The sequence below is a fragment of the Trachinotus anak genome, unplaced genomic scaffold (assembly GCF_046630095.1).
Source record: "Trachinotus anak isolate AG129_WGS33_773 ecotype Australia unplaced genomic scaffold, CSIRO_AGI_Tana_v1 ptg000010l, whole genome shotgun sequence".
Taxonomy (NCBI): Eukaryota; Metazoa; Chordata; class Actinopteri; order Carangiformes; family Carangidae; genus Trachinotus; species Trachinotus anak.
In genome coordinates this window covers 16,648,343-16,663,470 of record NW_027273861.1, presented here as the reverse complement: position 1 = coordinate 16,663,470, position 15,128 = coordinate 16,648,343, and the positions used below count along the sequence as shown (strand labels likewise).

General features: G+C 38.5%; 1 long non-coding RNA gene across 8 annotated transcripts in view; it reads left to right on the top strand.

Annotated features, from left to right (window-relative positions):
• The window catches only part of LOC139627230 (uncharacterized), a 104,786-nt gene that overhangs the window by 46,138 nt on the left and 43,520 nt on the right, over positions 1-15,128 (top strand). The window contains exon 4 of one of the 8 annotated variants that reach the window (XR_011692533.1): positions 4,718-4,827. The exons of the other annotated variants lie outside the window; for them this stretch is intronic. This is a non-coding gene — a long non-coding RNA (uncharacterized lncRNA). The remainder of the gene's footprint in view (positions 1-4,717; positions 4,828-15,128) is intronic. 8 annotated transcript variants of the gene reach the window in all.

Here is a 15,128-nt window from a genome sequence, read left to right as displayed (position 1 = left end):
TTGGAAACAGTTTTCAAAACAGTAGTGACAAAAAGGAAAAAAAAAATCTCAACACACGCTCTGTTTAGTAGCTTTTTTTCCTGGAGCTTTTAACGGCTTTCTAACAGTATTAATCAGCAGATGGTGAACGCTCAGTTGCCATCACTTGATCTACTCTACGTAAGAAAGATTAATATGGGAGTCTCACTTTGAAAACTTTGCTGTCCATGGTCTAATTGCTTTTTCAAGTCCTTTCCCAACCTGCCACATATTAAATATTAACACAAAATATTGTCTATCGTGAACTTCAGTTTAAATACGTCTGCAAAAACTCATATCTGTCAAGTCGTAATTGATGCATTCGAAGCAGACCTGAAGCAGTGATAGAAATCTCGTTGGGGACAAATAGCAGACAGTATTATAACACATTAATTTTTTGGTGCTGAGTTTAATCTTTCATCCATGAGCTATAGACTCAGCATGGCTCCGTGGTTTCACTGATGAACAGTGGAGCAAACTGTCATCTCCATTTGGCAACTACTCACAAGCTATACCCAGCTGCATCCTACGGCACGGGGTAAAAGGGGGTGGGGGGGGGGGGGGGGGGGGGGGTGCTAACAACACAGGGCTTTATTACCTGGGAAATTAATGATCTGGGAGACTAAGATGTAATGGCTGAACCATCTGCAAGAAATCATCCTAGAAAGGACCTATCCCCTTTCCTATCTGTATCTGTCTATTCAGCCATAATGCTCCAGGAGCATAAATCAGTGAGCTAATTCATACTGGGAAGGTGAAGACACCACAGTTAGCAAACACAACCTTTTGATTGTTCACCTGCAATTAAAGTCAAGCAGGAGTTATGTTTTGAGATTTGTTTTGACGCTGATGGTTTCCCTTGTAATTTATAAATATGATTGTTTAGAAACATGTGTTCCATTATATGGATGTTGTGTTGATTTTGTTTTTCTCTCTTCTTGTCTTTAAACCTTCTGACCTTTTGTAAATTTGCAGCGTACTGTTAGAGACAGTTACAGGGAGAAGACTGGTGCTCAATGAAGTTGTAGCTGATGTCATTACTGGTGCAGGCCTGGTTTCTATGGAATGGTAGAGCTGGGCAACAGATGATTGGCTGACAGAGCGTTGGAAGGAGCCAATAGAATCGCTAGGCTTTATGTGTGGGGCGCACACACACCAATAGTGAGTGAAGAGGCACCCCCTGTTGCATGGTTGTAGAATTTGCTCTCCTGGCTCCATTTTCGGGCTGCCGGGGCTTGCCAGTCCACAGTTTTTAGAGATTATGACCTACAGTAACGGACCACAATGCCATAAGGCCTCAACAGTATTCTACTTTAACGGCAGATTTACTCCATAAACCCTGAGGATCTTGTAGCTGGATTTGGTTGCACTGCTACTGTATGTACATGGTCTGTTCTGAGGAGGAATTGTGAGCTCAGAGCTGTGAGAAAGGACTTGATGAAAATCAGGCAATTTCACCATGGCTGAAAAAAAAAAAAAAGAAAAAAAAAACATTGGCCTTTCGCAGTGAAATTTGATAGGATTATGCAGATGATCACACTATGGAAATGAAGCCTGACACCAAACTTTCTCCAACTCTCCTAATTGCCACAAAAATCCATACTTTATTTGCAGAATTCGAAACCTAATAATTTAGTCTTTAGAAGGCCATTTTGCCCCAGATTAAATAATGTGTTATTAATTTGATAGATTCCATTATTGCCTATTAACTATTCAAACATTGTAATAGATCATTTGCTAACGTGTGAGGAGAGGAAATGAAATGGTTTGGTCAGATTTGAATAAAAACTGCTTTCAGTGGCCATAAGCTTTTAATCATTTTCACCAGATTAAAATTATCTTGATATCTTGATTCTTTTTAGACAAATCAGATTTTCACATGATAAAGATACCTCCGGCTCCTGTGCCATTAGCGAAAACCTTTCCCAACTCACAAATTTCACTTTAGCTGTTAATTTTTTTTTTTTTTTTTTTTTTTTTTTTTTTTAGTGAGACCATGTTGCAGCTGCTGTTTGTCACACGTCTTGTGAACGCATCTCTACCTAGACATCCTTGTGCTGTTAATAGAGCTGTTAGCCAGACTGCCATTCAGCCTTATACACTGTACACATCCCCTCAGCTGACAGGGTGCAGAACCAGGAGGTTCCTCATATGAAAAGCTCTGACCTTTCTTTTGTGGTGCAATCAAATGGGGCTGCCTTGGTCCTTGGCTCTGAATAATTAATTCCTCCCCTCAGTAGGAGTGTTTGCTAAACAGTGGGGTCCTCAGCAGTTCACTTTTTCTGCACCACTGCCACTAAACCCGAGGGGAGAGACGAGTGTACGCTTTAGTCAGACTTAAGATGTGCCTTTCAGAGAAAAGAGAGACAGTCAGGAGATATTGGAAAGCCTCTTTTTTCTTTTTATCTCAGCAGAGAAAAGACAACTGCATACAAAGATGGTAGTGGGCAAACTTTGCATAATTCTTTGCTCCTTTTTACAACAACAGGACTATTTGTAGTCAAAATAAGTTCAAGATGGGACTAATAACTCTTGTTTTTTTTTTTTTCAAAGATTAAACTCCTTATCACAGAAGTGTGTATATTTGTGCGCTGATACAGTAAATCTGTGCGTAACGCCACCAACACACCCGTGACAAAAGGTTAATTTTACTTTGGAGTCTTAATGTCATGGTCAGCACTGTAGTGGATTGGTTTGGAGGACATCCCTAACTTAAACCATTTGTTACTCTTGCCTTCCTGCAAACCAATCCCCTGTGAGGTGGGTCTAATGTAACGCCCCCTACTGAATTTGCCTCGTAACAGCGTCATCTCCACCCCCGGTACACACTCTTTCATCATCCATAGAGGAATAATATATCGTAGGGAGATGCTCCTGAACCGTCCTCCACTGGCAGTGTGTGTGACAGTCACTTTGATCTCACTGTGAGAGGCTGAAGCTCCGGGAGAAATTATCAATGAGATGGGGAAAGAGAGAGAGAGAGAGAGAGAGAGAGAGACAGACAGGAATAGAGAGGAGGTGGGAGTGCTGTGTGGTGGTGGTGGTGGTGGTGGTGGTGGTGTGTGTGTGTGTGTGTGTGTGTGTGTGTGTGTGTGTGTGTGTGTGTGTGTGTGTGTGTGTGTTGGAGGGTTAAAAATGGTCCAATTAGGAAGTGATACTACTTATTTAATGCCCAGGGCTAACAAATCTGGGCAAAATTTAAAAAAAAAAAAAAAAAAAAGTATCACAACATTTTTGGAAAAGTTAAATTTGCTATTCAGTGCTCTTCAATTACAAACATACAATAGAAGTTTCTTTCATGGCAGCTTATTGCCAAAGTGTCACGTTCCCTGCACCCTGTAAACCCCTAGCTCTAGCTGTATGCAAGGGGGCAGTACAGGACTTCATTAGAGGAGACAAAAACCTCTAACTGCTCAACTTCTGTAAAAGCTTCATTTAAGCTAAATCCTGTGATGAAGCATTAGCAGTGGTCCAGCTCCACAATGGATCTGCATAAAAGCCAGTGGATTCTGTCACTGAATACATAATAACCTAACCTACTTTTCAGTGGCAGATATCAGATGATCAAACGTGTTCCTGCTGAATAACAGTGTATTTGTGGAGTATTTGCCATCAAAGGAGGGTGAAATGATGTTTCACCTTGTTTATTCTTTATTCATTCTTGTTTATATATTCATAAAAACAAACCAGTTTTTTTTTGTCTCTGAGTAACCCATTTCTACAAATTAAGGCACATTTTTGAAGAAGTATTTCAAGCAGTGTTGGCATACTGCTGGTTCCTTTTATGAATGAAACATATACAGATTGCAAGCCATCATGTTTGAACTGTATTAAAAAGAAGAGGAAGTGGGTCAGATGTAATGCAAAAATATATTCATGTAGTTGAGTAACAGTCCATTCTGGAGCTTAAAAATAATGAAAAAAAGGAAGCTGTATAAATTCTTATTAAAACGGTCTTGTCAAAATAAATTTATATGATGTTCTAAAACTAAAAGGGACACATTTCTCAAATTCATGTTAAAATTCAACTGAAGCGGTTTCTCCTGCAATGTTAAATCATTTCAAATTTATTTTGATCAACATAGCCTTGAAAAAAATGTACAAATCACCTGGAGACAGATGAGACAAAAAAAGTACTTTTAAAAGAAACCTCTCCAAAATCTGGAGGAAAAAAAAAAGAATGAAAGCAAAACTGTGAAACATAAAGCAATATACTGCTGTTTATAAAACTAGGAGAAAAACACAGCATGGCACATCTGCATATGAAAAATTGCAGTGTAATGAAGACATATTAGCCCATAGAAATGTTATTATGGGTGTAGGGAGGGGATTGTTTTTTCCTAGGCAGATCGGAGATGGTGCTGTCCTCAGACTTGTGTTTAGTCCTGATCTCATCTGTTCGGCATGAAGGGGGAGCTGTGGCTCCTCCTGTCTGACCAAGGTTACAGCTCCGGGCTGCACTGTGTGCCTTGTACATTTTCTCACACTTTTCTGGCTGCGCTGTGCCACATTGATTTAAATGTATCTGTTGAGGGGAAAATAATCAATGCAAATTCCCTGGCAGTGCAGCCAACAAATAAGACATGTCTGATTCATCAAGCGGACATTGCTATAAAGACCACTCTTTCTCCTTTGTCCCCTTTCTCCCTCTCCCTCTCTCTCTCTCTCTCACTTCCCTCTCACCTCTGGGCCACTTCAGCCTTTTTTACTCCGTTCACCTTTCTCTGTCTAAAAACTCCCTAAATTAGTGGAAGGAGCTTTAAGTCCGTACATATACCTGTGGAACTGCAGCATAGCCATTTAATTAAGGTAGGTGCAAATATAATTATTAGACATTTAAAGTGACTATTTTTTTCTCTTATTAGTTATTAAATCAGTGCTATTTTTGCACATGAAATATTTTGAGAAAATATTCTATTCAGCCATTCTGTGAACTTCTTATCTGTTAAGTGGAAAATAATTATTATTATTATAAAGTTGTTCTCAATTCACAAAGAAATACTGTGCTTATCATATAATTTTATTTTTTTAATTTCATTGTTTATCTAAGAAAGCTAATTTGAAACATGCCCCTAGTTCCTAACCACATTACAAAGAAAGTAAGTCAACATGTTGAGCAAGAGGGAAGTCTCACCTGGCACCTAACCTTAACATTTTGTTTTGCTCCAGCGTGAACTTGGTCAAACGGTCTGGCTCCTAACAAGGGCAGAGTGTAGCCTGTGTATGTAAATTCACTACATGTGTGAGAGAAATAAAGGCAGGGGCTATTTGGAAATTCCTGTGTGATGAAAGGGAAAGAATATCCCCCAAAAAATGATTAATGTGGTGTTCAGGTACACAGAAGATTGAGTGATCCTGTCATCACGCCATATGGTACCAATTTATTCCGGCAAGCATAAGGCAAACTCAGTGGAGGAGCTCTCACGACTGTGCCTCCAACACACTCAAAAAAGAAGAAGAAGAAGAAGAAAAACTATATATATATATATATATATATATATATATATATATATACACATATTTATTAACAAAAGCAGATACACATATATATAGGCAAAGGGCAAAGGTCATAAGTAATTACTCTGGACCTACTGTTAAAATCCACTCCCATTATTATCATTGTTATTACTGGCATGTGCCCACATTCCATTTCTTTTTTCTTTTTTCATTTTTTTTTTCATGCGTGGAAAAGTGATGTTAGCCTCAGTGATGCAGGTTAACACTGCACAATGAAGGGTGTGTAGGACTTAGAATACCACACTTGCAGGCACTGTGAGCATCATCTTGTGTTTTCCTGCTCCCCCTCCTCATCAAATATCGGGGAAGTCAGATGAAAGCTGACTAATAGTAGAAAAAAAAACAGTCTCTTGCCTCTGTTAAATTGAAGAAGTAAAGTAATTCCTCAAATGTGGTCCAGCAGATGTTGAACGTGAAACATTTTCAACAATACAGCTTATTATTTTGACAGCAACTCCAGAAGCTTCATTGGTCCTTGGCTTCAGAATGTACAGTCATTTTTTTTTTTTAAATATAACCAGGTTGGAGACAGAAATTTAGTTTGGATCTGACAAGCCTGTCGAATCAGATCGAGGGCTGTATTTTGACATGGTTTGTTCATCCCCTTGCACTTAAATAGGTTTTTTGCTGACCTAAAAGCAACTGCATATGAAAGAATTTATTTATTATCTATTGCAATAGAAGCATAATTAATCTTGTTGTTAGACTATTGTTTTTTTCGTGATTAAAAAAAAAACCCAAAACTATCATGTGAGATGTATACATTTGAAGACTACTCTAGGGTGATGTAGTCCTCCACTAGGCATCCTATGCAGTGCTTGACTTTTGTGACGTTTCTGAGATGCACTGAGTGCAGCCTCTTTGAATCCCATGACATCGATATCTCTTTCTAATGCTGCTGAAACATGACTTTCAACTCTCTTATCGCCTATCTGGAGTCACAAGCGGAAATGAGTGTTTTTTGAAAATGCAGATGGCCATTGGCAGAGGGGAAACAGGTTAGGGAGCTGGACTCCTACCACTTTTCTTTTTCACTACCTTGTTATTTGTCGCCTCACCCCTGCAGGGCATGCTGACAGGAACTGATAAACCTCTTTATGGGCTGAACTGAATTGGCTCCTATTATCCAAGGTGTGGAGCTGCTCAATGGTGGAAATAAAAGAGTTTATCCACTGCCCATCTGCCCACCAGTCACTCTCTGCCCAGTTTCCGGGATTCCACGAAGCTGTGTCCCATTTGTGCTTGTAATAGTTGTATATAGCTAGGTCTGAAAAAAAAAATAGTCAACGTCTTTTGAGAGAAATAAATTTTTGCCAAATGCCTCATTTGAATACCGGCCTAATAGCCACGGCTGCAATGAAAAATAAATTGCAGTCATAAAATATTTTAATATATGGGTGTAGCTGCAGTTGTGTTATATGGGTGTATATTTGGGCGTAACTGTAACATTGAACAGAGAAAAGAGATTTGCTTATAAAGGAACGGAGCCAGATTTCTAATGTTTGACTTGTAATCAAGAAAGTAAAACCATGGAAATCATTGAAAAGTCACTCTTGTGGCTTTTGGCTCTCTAAGAAGTCTGACTGTGATTCCACTGACATCATGTCATTGTAACAGTGTTTGTCTGAGGCATGATGCTACAGTGCGGCTCCAGTGCTGTTTTATACTAGTGGTGGACCTGCAGAGTCTTTGAATAGCAGTACACATGACTGTGTGCTACTATTTTATTGTCTTTATGAAACATGTTATTGTACGCATAAATCAGTGAGATCACCCACAGTCAGTGTGTAAACCTAATCAAGTTATTTCCCTAATGAAAGAAATAATGAATTGAAATTTTTTCAGCTATAAAGCCATGTGATATAATTTATTTACCAGCAAGGACTGGGACTTGTGATTTTGGTTATTTCTTGGTATATTAGTGTAACCCTGTTTCCTCATCTACCTTTATTTCCTAAGTGCTTCGTTCCTCACTGTTGACTGTTCCTCCGTTCCTAATGTAAAAACTGGCATTCTTTCTCATATATTGAACCTTGTGTCACATTTGAGCCAACACACCCAAGAGAAACAAACCATAATGCTTCTTGATATTTAAGGTGTGACAGTTCACCAACCACAGAAAATTGTAAAAACAGTGCTTATTAGATTAGCATGTTACATTTAAAACCATCTGCTGTGTGCATGTATGTGTTTGACATATGCGTATTTTTACAGCTTGACAGGTGAAACTGCTTTAATTTAAGTTCTACTGAAGCTGAATGCCAGTGCTTAGTAGAACTGCTCAGTAGCACTGTATTGATTTTCTGCAATCTGTTAATTTCACCATTGCTCTCTTCTCATAAATTTTTTTTGGGGAGCATTTTATCATGCCACATCCTGAATCTGTGTTTCTAGACTTTTCTTGGGTCAACTCAAGTTCAGCCAGATTTATTTATATTGTGTGTTGTTTGGCAAACAGGTTTGTTGCAGAGTGCTTTACAGAAAGCAAAGGATACAAAAACAAGATATAACAGAAGTAGATATTAAAGAGGAGCTCAAATAAATAAATCACAAACTCCAGCTTGCACGTCAGCTCGTATCTTGGCCTGTATCTTGGTTTTTTTGGGGGGTTTTTTTGCATGAATGCTGGTAGATATGATGGCACATGAATGACAGCAAATCTGCTGATAATTAGACAAAGAAAGTAAATGTAGGACAAAAGAAAGCAATGGCTGGTAAGGTATGAATAGAAGTATAGATGGATCTTGACCTAAATATAAGATATTTGTGATTCCCACTGTGGATACTAGTGAGTATTGACCTATATCTGATACTAATCCACACCATTCTGCACTGACTGCAGCTTGGCTCCACATTTCCAATATCTACAAAATAGCAACTCACTGTGAATATCAGGCTCTAATGACTGTGTGTGTATGACACTGTGTATGAAAATGCAGCGATATGACATGACAGTTAAAGCATGCTGCATTGAAAACATATGGATGCCTTAAGGTTGACACATGTCTCTGCAGTCTAAAATCTGCTAAGTGCAGGAGAACCACTGTCTAAGTGATTTGTTTCTTAAAATGTGTTAATGCTGTGGTATTGAGCTAGCTTGAGATCCCAGATGTTTACTCTTAAGGTTCACCAGTTCTGTAGCACAGTAGAATAAATTGAGCAAACAGCTTTGTGCTCATTGAAATGCAAAGAGATTCCATCCTTGATTATAGGGCCACCTGAAAATAAGATACACTTCATGGTGACTAAGGGTTGCAGATTTTAAGACACTGCATAAATTTTACTGATGTGGAAGTGTTATTTGGGAAGCTGTATTAAATACTGTATTACTTCTCAAATACTTGTGTCACCTTGACATGATACAACTCTCTAGCAAAAGAGCTGTAGATGTGTAATTGTTCCTCTGAAATGGATGAACATGGCATTAAATTTAAGCTGGCTGTGTTTACTCTAAAGTCATTATTTGAAATCCAAAGACATAACAGTACACAGCCAAAAAGTCACTTTCTAAATGAATCTGGAGCTCACCATAAGTAAGTGTTGCACACATGCCAAATAAACATTTAAGGATAGAACTGGCTGTGATTTGAAGAAAAACTTTTATTTTGTTCAGCAACAATATCTCATTCTCCTAAGCCAACTGGTGTTTAAAGGAACTACAGCAATTCACTTTAAAATAATCATGCTTGTCATGCTTGTTTGTAAGATTTTGCAAATACCATGAATTTAAAGATGCAGTGCCGCTAACCCTTTTTAAGGATCACATTATAGTAATTTATGTAGTAATTTATGAAAAGGTAACCGTGTCTATAGCTTGTCAAAGGAGTTCTTTCAAAAAGGAAGGAGGCCTTATTTAATACCTTCATTTTGTAAAATGGCACAGTGTCAGAGTTCAGGCCTAACACACAGACACACACACCTCCGTGTTTTTTTTTTTTTTTTTTAAAAGTTTACTTTCTGAATGTCACTTTGAGCAAAAAAATAGAGGAGAAAAAAAAAATGACTGGTGAAATGTCAGATTGTTCAAGGTGGCTGGAACCAGTTACGCTCACTTAATATTTGTGTCAATTGACTGGTTTAAGAAATACAGATGACACCGATCCAAATCCTTGAGAGAAGAGGTTTAGGCTGTGTGACAGGGAATCTCTCCCCCAAGCCAAGTGTAAAATGACTCTGTTTGCATGGGGAATGGAACAAATAGAGCCAAAGATGGATGTCTAGTTTACTGTAGCACTATCTGAGGAGTTTTGGACTGCTTAAAGCAAGTTATCAAAGCCATCTGTTTGGGCCTACGGGCAGGGGCTGATTAATATAGCCATGGAATGAGAATGTCACAAAGGAACTAAAGTCACAGGCACCAACTACAATATTTCTAAAGCTAGTTGAAGGATTTAAAGCCTCATTCCAACCATACAGTTGTTGATCCTTCACCAACGTAGCATCAAAAATGTACAAGAGAGGCATGACTTGAGGTCATACTGTCATGTCTCATTATTGAGTGAGCAAAAAATGTTTTGGAAAAAAAAAAACTGCTTAGAGTGCCTTCAGGGTCATATTTGCTGAGTATCCTGTGGCCTCCATGAGATGGTTTTTGAAAGACATGCACCCCGGCAGGAGAGATGTGAGGTGTTCTATAAAGAAGCAAATGACAAAATTTTGGTCAGAATGGTTTAATGTGATGGGGAAAAAAAGATGATGTGGAAAAAAGGCCCATGGCTCAGGTTGCTGAAGTGATTGTGGTTATCGGAGAAGTAAGTATCTCAGCACTAACAAAGTGCTTTAGTGACAATTTGTGGTGTCAGGTTGAATTTAAGTTGCCACAAAGTTACAGTTAGTTAGCAATCAGTGAATTACCACATCAGTTATACTGAGCATTTTTAAAACAGCTTTCGTCTTATTAGCATTTAGATGGGCATGGTAAATGGGATATTGCACAGGACACAATATAAAAGCAACACCCAATTCATTGACTCTGTGCTAACCACTCACAAATACATCAATAAAAACAATCACGAGTAGTCCTACACTGCCCATCCTTGCCATTTGAATTATTTCAGTTCAATTTAACTGCAGTGTCCCACCCTTTCAAGCACCACAACAACATCCGAAGTGCTCAGTGGCTTTCTATTTTGGACTAATAATCCAGAAAACAGATTTCCCTTTCAGACCAGTAAGCTAAGCGTCATTGATAGTTAAAGGAAGACATTAGCATGAGTCGGTGGTTAATGACATTGTTTAATGGTGTGTTCACTTTGTTAATATGGCTGACAACACAGACACATTATGCTTGCAACTTTGAGTTGTTGTGAGTTCAATATGAAGAGTCACTTTCAAGGATAAGTTCACAAATTTTCAAATCATCTTTCAAATGGCTTCTTGCCCTGAGGCAAGTCATCAGGGCAGGTGAACAGGGAGTGATGAGGGGGTTCAAAGTCCTAAACATTCAGGGCAAATTGTGAGGGAGCAATTATGTAGACTTTTTTTAAGATTAAAAAGTGCACCAACTGATGCAAATTGATAAATTACACGACTGTAAATGGATGTTTTGAGTAATGGCTGACCTGAGACCTTGTTATCAATGGTTTAGATACAATGAATAATGAAGATGTGGAACTCGTTACGCCATTGTCAAAAGCAAACTGTTTCCATCGCTGAGTCTTAAGTACTCACTGTAATAGGAAAAGAAAACGAGTGTGTATGTTTTTGTTCCTGCAAGAGCCCCATATGAGACAGAAATGCACACTGAGAGCTCTGATCCTATAGTGAACCTCCAAGATAGCTCATGTAATTAGTATAATCTCTGTAGGATGCATTCACTTCGCATAGTTAATTATAACAAATTCCCTCTCCATGATCCGCTGTGCTCATGGATCAGATGTTCCAACTGCAATGGGAAGATGGAAGCATCTGTCACAAGTCTCTGTCTTCAGAAACCTTAAACCCTGTGTGGTCATTGAGAGCTGCATCTCTTAGTCTTCCTGTGCTCAGACGGGGTTATAATTTTATAGCTCTGGTGTACTTATATGTCCCTAATTGTGGGATGTCAGACTTGAATGCACTCCTTTTCTTTAAAACCCCTTTCATCGCATCGAGAGCCCCTTAAAAAGCATGATGCACTCAACCTTGAGAATGTATCAATAATTCAAACACATCATCCTCTCATGATGTAGCTGTCTGAAATTGGGGAGACTCAGTCTAAGGGATAATATTGCACTCTGTCACATCTGACTAGCTGTCACCTGCTGGAGCATGGATACACCCAGCTAATAAATGCACAGACAAAGCATGCACATTTTCATGATTTGCAGTGCAGTAACTGCTGCCCATAGCAGGAAATGTGACTTTCAGATCCCACAGTGTCTGGATAGTAAATAGTTGGAATCTGCATTTGACTGATCTTGATGATCTTGATCATTATTGAGTATCTGCCAATACCAAGACCAATCCAATACTATTACTATACCATATACTATAATTATTTTTACTTTTTTCTACATAAAGCAGTGCACAATTAGCATAAAATTAATAAAGCTATTTAATTAAGTTTTGAGAGCATCAGTGTGGCTCTGTCGGTCACGGGATCTTAACATAAAAAATACTAAGGTTCAAAATATGAAAAATGTTGGTTGAATTTTTTAAAAATTTGATCTCTCTCTCTCTCTCTGCTCACATGGTTTGCTGACGCAGGCTGTCATATCATTGACTGCTGTTAAACCACTGTTTATTTGTTTTGTGCGCTCTAGCTGTGTGGTTCCAGTGTTTTAAGGGTTTGCTATGGTGCATTTTTGATAGGTGATGTGCCTGGAGCAAGCAAACAATGTATTTTAAAGAGACTGGACTTTGTCTGGTACTATCGATTTAAAAAACAAATTTAAATTTAAAAAAAAAATCTGCCCTGAACCTGATCCAGGAGATTGGCTCAGATTGTTCAGTTTCTTGATTTTCTCTAATTAAACTGATGGAAGATTTTTGCTTTCATGGCACATTATTGATGCTGTATCATTTCCTGTCCCTTTGTTTACCATAGTCAAAAGACATTCACACACTCTAAATTGTCCATAGATGTGAATGCACTGTGAGGTGTCTGTATATTTGCTTTGAGGTGGACTTACCCCTCCCATCCACTGTGTTTTGGGAATACTCTGTCTCTTGGTGGCCCTGATGATTGCATCGCAGGATATTTATTTTTGCAGCATTCACAGGACAACACAGTCTCAAAAAATGTGAAATAAATGCAGAATGGGAAACAAAAATTACTTGCTGGGTGGCCCTACTGAAATGACATTGAAATTTATCTCACTCCAAAACTAGACTGATTAAGGACTTTGATCGGACATTTAAATAAAAGGAAGTACAAAACGAGGGTTAAGGTCAGGTAAAGGAAACTTTGGTTAAGGTGATGTTTGGTAATAAATTTTATTAGAGAGACTCCACTTCCTCCTCCACACACAGTTTAACTCAGAATGAAAGGCAATTTATCCTGCCACGATCTCAACCTTCATAATCATACATGTCTCGGTGCTATTTCATTGTCAAACCACTGCCTGCTCCTGTAGCTGAACCTCCTTCACACAACCCTTTCAATAGGAAACGTATCTATATCTCCTTTTTCACTTGTCTGCATTGTCAGACACTTTGCTGATAGCACACATTTCTTGTGTGCTCAATTCAGTTGTCATTAGGCCTATTCTGTGTATCACACCTTAGTAAAGCCCGCAGAAATGTAAGTGATACACTCAAGTAAGCTTTTGAATTTTTTATTGGGTGTGATGCCAGAGTTTGGTGCTGGTCTGTCGCTGTAAAAGGCTATCAATGAAATTCATTATCCAGTATATCAACTACATTAAATGATTCACCGGCTAAATGGTGAGGTCTCACAATCTATTATCTGTCGTCATTTTCACCGATGAGATAGCAGTGGATTTGACTTGACTCTTCAAATTACATTCATTCATCATTATGGCTGAAAATGAATACAAATTTTCCTGATCAATTTGGCGGACTTCCAGTAACTTCTGGTACAAGATAACCAAACATGGATAATTGGTAGATATGAAAAATCATTATCCACCGTTAATCAAGGTGGAAGTTTGTCCTGTTCATTGTCATTCCAATAACAGCACATGTGAGACTGGTGTAATATAATCAAGATATCTATATCTGAGAAGTTTGGGCTCAATTAGTTCTCCTGAACACTCAAGGCTGAGTGTGGTGCTAATTTTGTCCTCTACTGAGCACCTGCAGTGCAGTCAATGCGCTCTCTGGCAATCTTTATAATAAGAAAATATTTATGAGGCATATCTCGGCATAGATTTTTCACAAAAGATACAAATTTGAAGAATAGGTATTGTCATCATTTTATTTCGGGAAATTTGTGAAAAAGTAAAATGTCCGCGGGACAATAAACACATTAAGGAGATTACATCTAACATAAACAATCAATGTGGACTGTTTTAGAGAGCAGAGCAATACTCATCTTTGTCTATTTGATAATCTTGTTTAGTTTCCTTGCAACAAACAGTCCTGAAAATGAACAGTCACGGAGAGATAATACCGTTTAGTTTCAGTGGGAACGTGCTCTGCTTCCCTTGGGCTGGAAGATATTTGGATGGTCGAGTGAAAAATTGCCCTGAATTCTGACCAATGAATCGTTTTACACATGCTTTAATGCATTTCATAAATAATCTGCCTGAGAAGGTAATTAGTGCAGGTGTTTACACATATTTCTGCCATCAGGGTGCACAGTAGGATCACAGTTGGCTGAGTGAGTTTTAGGTTATTAAATTAGGCCCAAGGTAGCAGGAAGAAGGATGAGCTACAGTTGGGCAGGTATGAGCAACAACGTGTTCCCTATTCATCATCCAAACAAAAAAATATATATTTTCAGGATATTATGCAGGTTGAAGTTATCTCCCATTTGAGGAACAGATTCTGTTTGCATAATCAGGCCTGTATGCAGAAAGATTTTTCATATTCAAGAGAGGTCAGTAGTAGAGAGATATCTCTCGAGGGGGGGGGGGTTCCAAAGATGAAAGAAGGGGTGGACCTAAAAATGTAAGAATTGAACTGCTTAACTTTACAGAGCCAAATAGGAAAATAAATAATTTCTTCATCTTCCTGGCAATAACGCAATAAACAATGTCATTCAGAAAGCAGAAGAAAATGAGCAACCTGATTAATTTGTGTCTTCTGAAACTTTTCTAGCTCCTATACCATGTAGAAGATCTTTCCCAATAGGAGGAATGGCTCTGGGTTTGGGGAAATACTTCATTTAACACCACAGAGACCTGTCTATCAGTTTCCTTAGAACGACTGTGACCTGCTGTCTGCCGGATGCATATGCCCCAGTGCAATTGCTGTGAAAACATCAATGCCGCTCAGTGCTGAATAAACTCCACAGGTGATGACAGGTCTTTCCCTGAGGTGTGTTTCTTCCATTGCCCTCACCTCTTTAGCCCAGAACAGCATTATTGGTTTTTACAAAAAAAACGTATAATACGCAAATGCTGCTTTTGACAATAAATGTTTAGAGGTGTTGTTACACTTGCTTTTAAGATTTAAATGTCACATTTATTAAAGGTTTCACACTACAG